Below are 12,258 nucleotides of genomic sequence, written 5' to 3'. Positions count from 1 at the left end.
TTTTTTTTCACTGAATGTGAGTAAGGGTATACAAAGATGAAAGACGAAAACCAAAAGGGCCCATGATCTCACTGGATTGTCGCAACCATCACTGGCATTTTGGTGAAAACTATTTCCGTACCTTTCCTGTGCACAGATGCACAAGTGTGAGAGTGAGGCTGTATTTGTACCTGTGTATATAGTTGTTCTTAATAGGATCGTGCCCCTGGCCTGGAACTTGTTGTTTTTTCTCAGCTGTACAGTCAACCCTGTGCATCTGTGGGTTCCACATCTGTTGATTCAACCTACTGCGGATCTAAAATATTTTGAAAAAGCAACAAAAGATAATAATGCAATAATAAAAATAATACAAATAAAAAACAATAGAGTGTAACAACTCTGTATGTAGTATTTACATTGTATTAGGTATTACAAGCCATCTGGAGATTTAAAGTACATGGAAGTGCCCAGTTATATGTGCATATTGCACCATTTGATATCACGGTCTCAGCATCTGTAGATTTTTATGTGCAAGGGGGTCCTGGAACCCACCCACACATTGAGTGTTGAGGGGTTAGAAGGCAGCAATGGACTGGAATTTTTTTTTTTTTTTTACACACCTGCAGGTGTCCAAAATAATCCATGATCTGCATCATCAGGGAACAGAGCATTTTCACAGGGATTTAAGTAAAGTCATGTTTACCCTGCCAGGCACCCATGCACGGACCCCTTTACCCCCAGTGCACTCAAACAAAATAAAAGAAACAAAACCCAAGTTCACTTTTGATGAAAGTGGCTCTAATGGGACATCTTAGGCCTCATTCAAGCAGAGAACCACTTGCTCATAGCTGATGTTTAGCCTGATAAAGAGGCCAGACCAAAGAGGCCCCGGAGCAAGTGTACAGAGGTTGCCCTCCCCTCCTCCCTGCATAAAGGATGCCAGGCTCCTGAGGGTGCAGACACAGCCAGGAAATCACAGGGAGGAAGCCCAGGCCCCGGGCTCTGTGGGCTCCTCTCATGGGAAGCGCGTGAGCTGCATGCTGGGGACCCAGGCCAGGGATGGGTTGGAGCAGACTGCAGCGCAGGGAGCCGCCGGGGCAGGGGAGGACCAGGACTGGTTCTCTGCAGCAGCATCCATCTCGGCTTGGACTTGGCTCCCTCGGCAAAGGCAGTCATGTGACTTCAGTGGGCCTCGGTCTCCCCATCTATAAAACAGGAACAGAAAACCAAATACCATAAGTTCTCACTGATAAGTGACAAGAACACATGATGAGAACACATGGACACACAGGGGGAACAGCACACACTGGGGCCTGTCAGAGGGTGGAGGGTGGGAGGAGGGAGAGGATCAGGAAAAATAACCTACTGCATAATAGGCTTAGTACCTGGGCGACGAAATAATCTATTCAACAAACCCCCATGACATGCGTTTACCTATATTACAAACCTGCACATGTACCCCTGAACTTAAAAGTTTTTTTAAAGTAACTTGGCAGCAAGACAGACCTACAAGACCGCTGGGAAGATGGAATGAGACAAGGTCCATAAAACAGTGGACATAGAGATGTGCTCTCAGCAAACATAAGACCTCCCCTGATTCTAGCAGTCAGGACAGTGCAATAGCCGCCCACGCATGTAGTGAGTTCCCCATCAGGGGAAGCATTCAAGCGCCTTTGGGGGTGCTGTGGAGAAGATTAATGCAGAGAGGAGGGAGTTAGCTGGATGACTTCAAGGTCCCATCCCTCAATGGTCTCTCACATGCTCAGGCACCGCTGAGCAATTATAGCTCCTTGGAGGGCTGAGCCCAGCTATGCACCCAGCTCTGCAGGTCCAGCCTTTCCCACGCTCCACGCTGGGTCCACAGAGACAGTGACCCTATGGCCTGCAACTGGGTCTTACCCATCTCACTCTAAAGCCAATCCTAAATAACACAAACTACTAGCACAGAAACAAGCAAGTTAATTCTATACTATTTTATTTGGGTCACTTAAAAAATTGCTACCCTTGGTTTAAAAAGCTATGAATAACAGATCAGTCTGCTTTTATATCCGTGGCAATTTCCTGGATCAGAAGCTCTCAACATTGACCCCCTTGTGACGACACCCCCTTGGATCTTAAGTTTTGAAACTTTTTTTTTTTTTTGGCTACCAAATGATAACAACTTCCTCATTCTTTACTCATCACACCACACACTTATGGCAGCCAATCAGAGCATGAGACAACCAGCAGAGCCATTGCCAAAAGCAGAGAGACTTGACCTTTAAGCCAGTCTGATTTGGGTTTGTGTACAATTTCTATTAAGTTTTGTGGAATTATGAAAATAGCTCCTGGGTTACCACCATAACCTATTTAGAAAGATAGAGGAGCAGCCTGCCTGCCCTCTCTTCTCCTTCCTTCTTTCCCTTCCTCCTTTCTCCCTCTGCCCCTCCTTTCCTCTCTGTCTCCCTCCCCTACTCCTGCCTTCCTCCCTTCTTCCTTTCCTTCCTCGCTTCCTTCCATCTTCCCTTCCCTTTCCCTCCCTCTTTCTCTCAAGCACCATCCCTTTAATCGCGCATTTAATTGGACATCCATTCCTTGAATCATTTGTTTCTCCACCCATTTGTTCAACAAATTTTTGTTGGGTGGATGCTCCCTGCCAGGCCTGTGGTAAGGTCCTCTCTTAGGGGATGCTGCCAGGTCCTGGGAATGTGGTGAGAAGCTGCATGAACAATCAGCGTTTTTAAACAATGAGATGAGGGACACCTGGCTCCATGGCAGGACAGCAATGAGAGCTGAGGGCGCAGGAGTGGCCAGGGCTGCAGGTGGAGCCGCAGGAGGGTGGAGCTTGAGTTGGCCCTGTAAGAGGGGAAGAGGAGTTGGAGTCCCCTGCGTGGTGAACGGCGTTTCAGCAGGGGGAACAGCATGTGTGGAGGTGGGGAGCCATTGGAGGGGAGGTCGTGAGCATGCAGATGAATGGTGAGAGGGATGGGCAGGGATTATATGGCACGTGCCCTCGCGAGCCAGGGTGCTGGGCCCGGGGATCTTGGTCAGGGTCTTCTGATCATGTCCTTGGCTGTGGATGAGAGCATCACAGAAGGCTGTGGCCAAGAGCGCAGCTACGGTGGCTCCAGACCGAGCTACAGAAGCATGGCGACGTTGAGTTGAGGAATTAACAAGCCCCTACTGGCTCTGCTGCCATCTCAGAGGGGAAGTCCCCTTCTTCCCTTAGCGGGAGCTCAGCTCTTGTGTCTATTAACATCAGGGCCTTCCTGGGTTCCCTCAGGAAGTCGAGGTCTGACACAGGAAGCACAGGGCTCAGGAGGACACAGGGAGGGGGCAGCAAAGCCAGGTGTGTCCCCCCCGGGATGTTCATGTGTGAAGGGTACATAGGGTTGAGCACCACTGGGTGTGGGGGACGCAGGGCCAGGCAGAGGGAGGAGCTGGCTGGAATGTGGTCACAACCAGCCTCAGCCAACCCTGCGGGAGCTCTGGGCCTGGGATGGCCCTCCAGGCTGTCTGCTGAGGGACAAAGCGAGTGGGCCCTTGTGCCCAGTTCCTGGATCCTGGTGGGTCCTGGGGGCTGTAACTCAGCACGAGGTGGTGCCTTCATCTGGGGGCCATGGCTACAGAGCATCACGTGGCTGACACCCCAGCATCAGGTGGTCCTGAGAGATGCTAGATGGTGGCCCCTATAGCACCCAACTCAGGAACCTCCACCGGCTTCAGGGAGGCAGGGGCTGGAGAGCCACTCAGGAACCCCCCGTGGGTGCCAGTCCCCACTCCACCAGCCAAAGTCGCCGGCCCCTCGACTGCTCTGCCATGGCCTGAGGCATCTGCCCTGCCTCTGTCTCTCCCAATGCGACCTGGGGCTCCTGCCTCTGCCACCAACCTTTCCTTCTCGCTCTGTCTCAGATTCTGCACCTCCGGAGAAAGGATCTGGCTGGCGCTGAGTCAACACCACCCCTGTGGGCAGAGCCTTCTGACTGGGACACCTTGCAGGCCAGCTGATGGCCTGGCTGGTGGCTTTGAACCAAGCGGCCAGCTCTTCTCCAATGAGCCCTGGCTGGAGCGGATGGATGCCTTTGACTTGGGACAAAGTCACAGACCCTAGGACTCCTTCAGAGGCAGCTCTTGGTGTGGCGTGTGTTCTGACACTTGGCTAGTCTAGTACAGTCTTCCAGAATCCAGATTCTAGACTTTTCGGGCTGACTCCAGGAACAGCAAATTCCTTACATCTGACTACCTCACATCTAACTACCTCTAATACATAGATGCCCTATGTCGTGTAGAAACTTTGCTCCCTGAAACCTCCTAGAACAGGAAAGCCACATTAAATGCATCCGTTTCTAAATCTGAGCCCAGTGTGGCAAAGACAACGATACCCTCCAGCCATGTGATCGGTGCATAGCCCAGCCCCTTGCTAGGAAGGCTCATGGGACTAGTTCTGGCCAACGAGCTATGAGCTCAGGAATGCACGCTGCTCCCAGGTGGAGGCGGTGGACAACCCTTGGGTAGGGGGTCCCTCGGACTCTTCCCCAGCTTGTGATTTCCTGGGCAGCCACGGTTTCCAGATGGTGCAGCTGCAAGATGGCAACACCACCGAGAGCTTGCGTTCCTGAATGACCACCTGGAGCAGAGCACCCTGAACATGTAATGTGAGAAATAAACCTTTGTTGTGTAAAGCCTCAAAGGCTCAGGTTTTAATTTGTTCCCAAAGTACACACAATCTAGTCTATCCAGACTATTTGAGAGACTGGTGTCAAAATGGTTGCTATAACAGAAACAGGAAACAGGCCGTGTGGGCTCAGCAGCGGGCAGCAGGAGACAGGGAAGCGTGGCAGATGCCAGAGAGGTGGCACCCTGTGTTAGGAGGTGGCAAAATGTTTTGTAAGAGTGCAGTCCCTCTGGAGGTGGCTGACTGGCAAGATTATCTTGCAGTTCTAGGGAAAGAGGTTGGAAACAATATAAAGGATGGGTGCTGTGATTGGTCACTCTTGGCTGCCTCTAAAAAAGAGGGAGGAGTTTGGCCAGACACGGTGGCTCATGCCTGTAATCCCAGCACTTTGGGAAGCCGAAGCGGGCAGATCACCTGAGGTCAGGAGTTCGAGACCAGCTTGGCCAGCATGGTGAAACCCTGACTCTACTAAAAATGCAAAAATTAGCCGGGCGTGGTGGCACATGTCCCAGCTACTCTGGAGGTTGAGGCAAGAGAATCACTTGAACCCAGGAGGCAGGGGTTGCAGTGAGCCAAGATCCCGCCACTGCACTCCAGCCTGGGGGATACAGCAAGACTCTATCTCCAAAAAAAAAAAAAAAAAAAAAAAAAAAAAAAAGGGAGGAGCTCAAGAAGGAGCTGACTGGTTTGCAGCAAAAATGAAAGGGAATCAAAGGCCTTGTAGTATGGAAAAACCAGATGCTTCTCAGCCCAGCTACACAAAAGCAAGGTTGAAAAGGACTTTAGAAACAAAGACCCGGAAAACCTTTTAACTAATTTTCACTAAGTCCCCTCGGGACCAAGGGCAGACTAATGGTGCGGTGTCCAGTAAACCTTTCAGTTGGATAAAATGATTCATGGCAAAGATTAGTGGTGAGACCTTCCCAGCGAAGCCCAGCGACTTCCAGGCTGCCCCCTCTCTGGGCAGAATGAGAAGTGTGAGAGGTGAAAAGCGAAAGAAGCGTGTCTGAGTACTACGTCTGGAACACACGCTGTGCCTCTCTGTCGGTCTGTTTATTGCTCCACGAGATCAATTGTAATCAAACAGATAAGAAGCCTACTAGGTTTTTATGAGGATTGTACTGCCAGCTAAAGACTTGGTCTCCCCACCTTCTGCAGGCAGGAGGTGGCCCTGAACAGTGTGCAGCATCTCCCCCCGGAGGGCCCCCACTGTGCAGCACCCCCCCAGAGGGCTCCCAGTGGGCAGCACTACCCCCCGGAGGGTCCCCAGTATGCAGCACCCCCCCCGGAGGGCCCCCGCTGTGCACCTCCCTCGGAGGGCCCCCACTGTGCAGCACCCCCCCAGAGGGCCCCCAGTTTGCAGCACCCCCCCAGAGGGCCCCCGCTGTGCAGCACCCCCCCAGAGGGCCCCCACTGTGCAGCACCCCCCCAGAGGGCCCCCACTGTGCAGCATCCCTCCCGGAGGGCCCCCGCTGTGCAGCACCCCCCCAGAGGGCCCCCGCTGTGCAGCATCCCTCCCGGAGGGCCCCCACTGTGCAGCACCCCCCCCCAGAGGGCCCCCGCTGTGCAGCACCCCCCCAGAGGGCCCCCACTGTGCAGCATCCCTCCCGGAGGGCCCCCACTGTGCAGCATCCCTCCCGGAGGGCCCCCACTGTGCAGCACCCCCCCCCAGGAGGGCCCCCACTGTGCAGCACCCCCCCAGGAGGGCCCCCACTGTGCACCTCCCTCGGAGGGCCCCCAGTGTTCACAGGAGGCTCAAGAGGATGAAGGGTGAGGAAGAAACTCCCTGAACTATGAAGAAGGAAAGGCCAGGGTGCTCCTCTCACAGAGCAGAGCCAAGCCCGGTCAGGGCGCAGTTCCCACTCCAGGACGGCCCCTCCAGGGCTGCCCCTGGACTTCAAGAGTTCACAGGCCAGAGGCCCGTGCTCCTCCTTCCTCTTTCTGATGGGAGTGTGACCAGGGGTGTCCTGTTCCTCTTCTTTCACTGTGCTCCCACCTGCCCACTGGATGTGTATGGAAGACAAACAACTCGTCTCAGTAATTGACACTCCCCACCAGGAGCTTCTATGTCCAACTCTGTCATAGAGACCACCACACATCCCCCAGAGATCTTGGGCTTTGGGTTGGAATCGCTTTTAGGTGGAACTTTCAAGTTATCTAGCTTGGGGAGTGACCGTATGATATGTCTGGGAAGGAGGGCATGAAAGAAGTATTTGGTGACCAGAAGGGCAGACTGCAGCAGAGATAGTGGCACTCACTGTTGCATTCATGTGTTGCCGTGTAACAAATAACCCCAGTGCTCAGATGCTTAAAATAGTTACTTATTATCACTATATGTCCCTCTTTTGTGAGTTCATAATTTACACAAGAGATAGGAAGTTTGGTTCTTCTCTGCCCTGTGATGTCTGGGGCTCAGTTGGAAAGACTTGAGTGGCCAAGGCTGCACCAGCTGTGGAGAGGCCCGAAAGCTCACGCTGTGCCTATCTACCTGATAGGCTTGGACTTCTATAGGCACAACAGCATCAGGGAAGTTGGATTTCTTAAAGGCTTCTTAAAGCAGCTGCAAGTGTCCTTTCTACCCAGACTGGTCAAGGCTCAAGGGGAGGGGCACCAGCCCAGCCCTAGAAGGAGAAGTGCCAAATGTCAACAGTTTTATAGGCTCCCCAACATTTCCAACCCCCTGGCAGTCAGCTGGTGCCCCAGAGCTCTCCCTTGGTGACTCTGTGTGACAAACAGCATCCAGGTGGCAGTGACTGAAGCAGCAGCAGCTGAGTGGGTTACTGTGCATCTCCTCTTCCCAGGATCCCAGCCGCCATAAAGAGGAGAAAAGCTCTGATCCATGCTACCACATGGTTGAACCTGGAATGCATCACGCTCGGCGAAACAGCGGGACTCAAAAGGCCATATGTCGTCTGACTGATGTGAAATGTCCAGGACAGGCAAATCCACAGAGATAGAAAGTAGATCTGTGGTACTGATTGCTAAGCATAGGGGCCTCTTTTTGAGGTGGCAAAAATGTTCTAAAACTGACTGTGGTGATGGTTGCAAATATATCTGAATATGCTAAAACCTGTGGGATTGTTTGCTTAAAAATCGTATCAAAGGTGAAACAACTACCCCTTAATTACTCAAATAAAGGATTGACATTTTTTAAAAATGCAAGGTATTATCACAACCTTCTTTCTATCTTCCCTGTGGGTCATTGGGTAAGAGAAAAATCACAAGAGTTCAGGTTCTGAGTTCAAGTCCTGAGGCTGCAGCACGCTGGCTGTGTGACCTTGGGCAAGTTTCTTAACCTGTCTAAGTCCCTGCTGCTGCATTTGAGTGAAATAAAATGATAATAACACCTACCTCATAGGACTGTTAGGAAGTTTAAATACAGTAGTCCAGGTCAGCTCCCTGAGCAGGGTCTGCCCACAGGAAGCTCTCAAGTATAGCATTTCTTGTGCCTGTTGTTGCTTTTGAATTTTACAGACGTGAAAACAGAGCCCACAGAGGCGACAGGATGCTCCTGGGAATGTGGAGTCAGCCCAGCCCTCCCTCCAGGATTCGGGCAGCAACAGCTTCCCCAGAGTCGGGTCGGGCTCAGCCACAGGCCCAGCATGTTCCTGGTGCCAAGGTCAGCTCCTCGGCAGGCCCTGAACTTGTGGTTTGGAGAAATAAATGACATGCTGATTACTTAATCCTAAAACAACAGGAATTTTCTCTCTTTTAAGGGGCAATGACAGGAAGCTGGCAACGTTGCAGAACCAGCCACAAGCATCTCGGGCTACGTTCCGGGGCACAGAGCAGGGTGGGGAGTGTGCTGCAGAACTGCATGAGGGTTTAGGGCTGGCCTCTCCCTGCGCCTTATGGCATCCGTGTCTGGGGGCTCCTCTGCACGCTGAGAACTCAGCTCTGCGCCGTCCACTTGGCTTGTCCCTCCTCCCAGCTCTCCTGGCCTCCTTGTGTCCTAGCGGCATTGGAGCCCTGGGGATGGGCTGCAGCTTCAGAAGGAAATTCTCTTGGTGGGCTGCTTCCCTGGTCTCCAGACCTCAGCAGGCCAGGTCATTTGGACTTGACTTCAGGCTCCAAAAAAATGAATGGTTCACGAAGGGAAAGCACCAAATAGCCGTGGCCACCAGCCACCGAGTGTACCCAGAGGCGCAGAGACCATTGCCACTAAACTTCGGTTCTGTCAATCATTTGGGCCTTCTCTCATTGGACAATGATGTGTCTCACACCCACAAACCCTGGGCCAAATCCTGTGTGTGCCACTGGGGACAGAGAGCTGAGCAGCAAGTGTGGTCCTCGTGGTGCTCAGGGGGCTTAGAAAGTAACCAGGCAGCCCCAGGAGGAACAGCAGCTTTGAATAAACGAAAGCCAGGACTGAGAGGACACGTGAGAGCAGGCCTCCAAACACTTCATCGCCCCCCCCGGAGGGTGGGATGGGGGCCCCCAAAATGTTCCCCATCTTAACCCGCGGAACCTGTGGATGGAACCTCGCTTAAGACTAGGATCCTGGCAGATGTGATTCAGTGAAGGATCTCAAGATGAGATCATCCTGGACTTAGGGTGGGTCCTAAATCCAATGGCTACGTGTCCTTATAGGAGACAGGGGAGGGAGACTTAAGGCCCAGAAACTCAGAGAAGAAGACCATGCGGAGTGGAGGCAGAGGCTGGGGTGAGGCATCTGCAAGTCAGGAAACACCTGGAGCCACCAGTGGCTGAAAGAGACAAAGAAGGACTCTGCCCTCGAGCCCTCAGGGGGAGCACGGCCCTGCCCACACCTTGACCTTGGATTCCTGTCATCCAGAAGTATGAGAAAGTAAATTTTTGTTGTTTAAGCCCCCAGTTTGCGTTCATCTGTCCCAGCAGCCCCAGGAGACCCATACAATGACCTAAAGGAGAAAATCCGTCTCTCACGTGTTGCACTGTGGCTGATGCTGGTCCTCACCTCCCCTGGTCCTCATCTCCCCTTGGCCTGTGGGGAAGGCGCCTGCAGACACGGCTTCTGAGGGTGCCTCGGAGGTGAAGTCTAGAGAATGAGCCTCAGCCAGTTCAACCCTGTCCCTCTTAGCACCTTGCCACCTGCGTGTCCTTCTGGCTTCCTAGGGCTGCCCAGTTCTCTCCCAGAACTGGACGTAGAATTGCAGGCTGGAAAGACTCAGCAATGACTGGTTCCACCCTCTCATGTTTTCAGAAGAGGAGACTGAGGCTCAGAGAGGCTAATTCCTCCAGAGTCATTCAGCTAGAGTGGTGAAGAGAAAGTCCAATTGCACACAGAGTCCCTGGGCCACAGTTCACAAGGCCTTGGCCCTGTTTTGCATCCTTAAATCCCCTTGAGGTGGATCTAGGGCCGGGCTGGGCTCCTCTTCAGGCTGAGCAGGCCACCAGGGTTGGCCCCAGTTATCAGCCCTTTCCCAGGGCCAGCTGTTCCTTCACGGCTCCTCACAGAGCAGCTGGGGGCCCTCCGGGCGGGGAGGACGGCTGTCATTGCACAAAGACCTCTGCGTCTTTGACAACCGAAATGCTTGGTGCTGATTGACAAACGAGCTGGTACCTGAGCGTCTCAAGCGCAGTAATGACACGGAGTGTTCGCTTGAGGGCCACGGGGCAGGCCAGATGAAAACAAAGGGCCTAGACGGACTGGGGGCGGCCCGCCGGCTCCGGGTCCACACTCTGGACAGGGAATCAGTCACTCCCGAAGGCTCGGCCCAGGCCTGAGGCCGCGTGCTGGGTGGTCCCATGCAAGCTGCTTGTCAGCTCCTGCTTCTCCCACACCTCGGCTCCTTTCTTTGGGTTCTGCAGATGTCAGCGTTCCCACCTGTCAATCAGTCATCAACTCAAGTATTTGTTAAGCCAGACACTGCCCCAGGCTAGTAATAATAATAACAACAACAATGACCACCATAGTGAGGATCTTAAAAACTCCCTGGGCTCAAATGCATTCATAACCTCATTTAATGATCACAACAACTTTTTGAAATGGATGCTATTGTTATCAACTTTCATAGACGAGAAAGCTGGGTCACAGAGAGATGAAAGGACTTGCCCATTGTCATGTAGTAAGTGTTGGAGGCTGAGTTTGTTCACTTACATGAGCCCATCTGCCTAGCTCTAGACAGTTCTGGCTCATGGAGGGACATGTGGGTGGAAAGTACAGAGTGCTGACTGTCTAGGCTTTATTGACCTTAAAAAGAGACATGAAGAAACAGTTTGTCTTCTTCCACCAGAAATTATGAAAACAGCAAATGACAGCTGGAACCATGGCAACCATTTTGTGATATGGAGGAAGTGGCTGACATACTGAGGATGGTCATTTACGGAAGGAAATGGGCCAAACTGTTACACACAGCAGAAAAAAACAAGGAAGTGTAGGAGAGAATTAATAAATAAAAATACAAAATAAGAAATACAAGACTCTTTTGTTGGCCTTGAAGACACCAGCTGCCATGACTTTTATGGCTGCAGGGAAAAGAATTCTGCCAATAACCTGAGAGCACTTGGAGGAGAATCGTTCCCCAGTTGGGCATCTCATGAGAGTGCAGCCCGGCTGACACCCTGACTGAGCCTTGTGATACCCTGAGCCGGGCACCAGCAAAGCTACACCCAGACCCTTGACTCACAGAAACTGAGTTAATAAATGTGTGTTGTTTTAGCCACTACATTTGTGGTAAATTGTTACACAGTAATAGAAAAACAGTACAATGCTCATGGCTAGAACATTTAAATAGTACAGAAAGGAAGACCATGCAAGGTCCAAGTCTGGCTCCTCTCACTGCCCTCATCTCTCTGCAGTTCCTGATGTCCCCTTTTGGAATATCTCTAATGTACCTGGCAGCCTCAAAGGTGGTAGGGGTTTGTTTTCATGTGTGTGTAAATGATTTTTTTTTACTGCAATAGAATATGTAATACGCATGCCTTAAACAAACCTTCTTTATTTTTTTTTCATTTACCAATGCATTTTACAGCCCTTTTTATTAGCTCTCTCAGGCCTCCTAGATTCTCTTTCTTTAATGAAAATGGGTCTGACTAGACCTTTTCCTCCTCAATTCAGACCATTCTCTCTGGAGAAGTGGACCGCTAACAATCCTCCCTCCCATTCCAGTTTCCGATGGGTGAAGATTTGGCAGAACCGTGGATAACTCTGACTTTCAGGTCTCTGAAAATGATTAGGTCAGCTGATGGATGCTTAGAGCCTATAAAATTCACGAGGCTTCAAATTGTTTCCAGACATGAGAGGGATGAGCAGTGGAAGGATCGTGAGCTTCAAGGCTGCCCCAGCAGAGGAGGAGGAAGATGTTGCTTCACGGAGGCAGGAGAGGGAGAGAGTAAGTGACCCCACTTTGCTGTGGGGGTACTTTGGCAATTTGAATGTGTTTCATTGGATTTGTTTTAATTGCAAAAGGACCGTATGATTCTTTAATTAGCCCAGCAATTCAGAAGCAGGTAAATTTTAAAAGACAAGCTAGAAACTTGCCTAGATACTGGTGAAAGCACACCAAGCAATATGTTTAGGAATATAATTGCAACATTGCTGGTCATCACCCCCAAACAGAAAGTCTCCCAATGTCCATTCAAAGAGGACCAGTTAAATACGGCACTTTACACCCACATGTTAGGATACCGGACCGCTGTTAGAA

The 12,258-nt window shown here is 51.6% G+C and overlaps 1 long non-coding RNA gene across 1 annotated transcript in view; it reads right to left on the bottom strand.

Moving 5' to 3' along the window:
* Nucleotides 1-381: 381 nt before the first annotated feature.
* The window catches only part of LOC139359934 (uncharacterized), a 399,483-nt gene continuing 387,606 nt past the window's right edge, over nucleotides 382-12,258 (bottom strand). The window contains exon 4 of the long non-coding RNA XR_011616646.1: nucleotides 382-1,184. This is a non-coding gene — a long non-coding RNA (uncharacterized lncRNA). The remainder of the gene's footprint in view (nucleotides 1,185-12,258) is intronic.

Source organism: Macaca nemestrina, chromosome 18 (genome assembly GCF_043159975.1).
Source record: "Macaca nemestrina isolate mMacNem1 chromosome 18, mMacNem.hap1, whole genome shotgun sequence".
Lineage (NCBI taxonomy): Eukaryota > Metazoa > Chordata > Mammalia > Primates > Cercopithecidae > Macaca > Macaca nemestrina.
Note: the sequence above shows the minus strand (reverse complement) of the source record. Positions and strands in the feature narration are given on the sequence as shown.